This window comes from Solanum verrucosum, unplaced genomic scaffold, assembly GCF_900185275.1.
Source record: "Solanum verrucosum unplaced genomic scaffold, falcon-dt-bn FXZP01000025.1, whole genome shotgun sequence".
NCBI lineage: Eukaryota > Viridiplantae > Streptophyta > Magnoliopsida > Solanales > Solanaceae > Solanum > Solanum verrucosum.
Window position 1 is genome coordinate 187,039 of NW_026020239.1, and position 2,566 is coordinate 189,604.

The window sequence follows — 2,566 nt, forward strand, 5'->3', positions numbered from 1 at the left end:
GGGATATGGGCCTCCGTGGCCCAAAGGAAAATGCGAGGATAGAGTCCGTGAGGACCCCGGACAAATTTCACATGCAAACACGAAAATGAGAATCAATAAGTAAGAGTTATGAATAATATAGGAGAATTTATTATATTCTAATATTTACTACACTACCATATACTAATATTTATTACACTACTATATTCTAAAATTTATTATACTACCATATTCTAAAATCTATATACTACCGTAATCTAATATTCATATACTACCATACTTTAATATTTATATACGACTATATTCTAAACAATTATATACTACAGTACTTTAACATTTATATACTACTATATTTTAAATCTATCTATTGCCGTATTTTATTATTTACATACTACCATACTTTAATATTTATATACTACTATATTCTAAACAATTATATACTACCGTAATCTAACATTTATATACTACTACATTTTAAATCTATATATTGCCGTGTCCTAATGTTTATACTACCATATTTTATAGTTATCTACTATCATATTTTAATATTTATGATAAAAGATAATGTGTGCCACCAAGGGCCTTAAATTCATACACGAATGACACTTCAATGACCTTAAACGACTAAGCCTATAGTTAGAATTGAGCAGATGCAAAGCTTTAACAATAGCTAAATTAATAACCCATCCTAAAATTTCCAATTAGAAACAATTAAACCATGATCAACTAGTGGTCACGTGGATTTGAATAAGCCTATCACACCCAATCGTAAACCAACAACAAACAATAAAAAGGGCAAATATATATTCTAGTGATAAAAGCAATAGAAAATAAATGGGTCAAGACATGCTTCTCATCCCATGGAAACGATATAATTACACTTCAAAACGGAACATATGAGGCTGTGAAAAATAAATAAATTAAAATCCTAGAAACAGTTTGCTATAAACAACATTTGACTTATCTTGACAAAGTAATACACATAAACAATCTTTCCCTTCTTAAACAAAAGTGAACTTCCAAATAATGAGGTAAAGGTGGATACCTTATGCTCTCATGCAGTTAAGATAGCAAATGACTTATGTGATGCAAGAAAAAAATAAAAAAAAATAAAATAAAACAATGAACCTAAATGCTTTAACATGCACAAATTAATCAAAAATAATATTGGTAAGATAAGAAAGGAGTTCACATAATTTCCAGACTTGAACAATGAAAGGATTTTAGCGCCTACAAATTAATGAAGGAATGCCGGAAAGAATAGACATGTTTTAGCATATTTATGAGACCTAAGTCTAGCAACAAGATGATAATGAGACTAACATATCAAGGATCTAAAAAAGGATGGAGGAAGGACAGGCCACTGCCTCCAACAAAACAACAAATGGTGCAACATACGAACTCCACATCGACTAGCTTAGGATTTTGCCTCTAACACTCACGAAAACAACAACATTTACAAGAGCACGCCTTATGTCTCAAATGACCAAGACGCCTACTCCACTCAATCACTCGGCTACTACATAAGCGATGAATCGAGAAGAACAAAGGCAGTCGAGAAAAGAAGATAAATAAATCAACAAACAAGCTTCAATTCATCGAACAACACATCAACTAAAGAGCCAAAATTGAAACGAAGTCTACCTTTTAAAGTGCAGCGAGCTAAGACGAGACGAGCAGGGGGGCGAATTTCCACGACCACAGAAGAACTCTAACGAACCTCTGTAAATTTCAGCAACCAGCGAACGAGGGAGAAGGAAAATGAAAAGGTTTTTAAGTGTATTCTTGAAATGACTTTGCAGCTTAAGAGTTTTCCTCCTCTGTAAATTTTTTAATCCCTTTTTTTTCTCTCCTCCCCCTCTCTCCCATGAATAGGGGGAATATATAGAATAAACTAGGGTTCGGAAAAATGGGGGGAAAGGGCTGATTTTCCGGTTCAAAGAGCCCATTTCGAAATTCAAAAACCCCAAAATTCCTTTCACCATTAAGGATAGACATCCTTTTCTGAAATTTCTGCCCCATTCCGAAAAAGGAAAGGGGAGAAAACGCATGCCCCTGCTGCTACTGCGATTGTACAAACTGAAAAAGGCGTCTGAAGAAGAAGACAAAGAAAAACAGAGTGTTGCCTGGCTATGCGTATTGCACCGATTCACGCGTCTCTTCATGCCGTGATGATTTTCGTGAACTCGCTGATGTTCATCCTCGCGTGAGGCGCGTACACGCGTTGTTTGGAATTGTCGTCGACGTCTCTGAGCTGCTGCGTCGGTGCTGAAGATAAAGAAGAAGAAGAAACGTGGGTCTGGGGTCGGGTCTGGAAAAAGGGTTGTTGGAACATTGTATTGCTGTTAATTATTGTATTATATATGGGCTGGGCAATTGGAGTGGAAAAAAAAAGTTCTTGGTGGGCTGTGTTGGTTTGCTGGCAAAGTTGAAGAAAAAGGCCCAAAATTTTGGTCTTAAAATGGTTTTAAGGGGAGGTTAAAGATGGATTAGTATTAATTAATTAACGAGCTTCTTAATTTTGACGAAATAAAATAATTAACTTGATAATAATATAATTAATTTAAACATGAACTAATTAATTCAA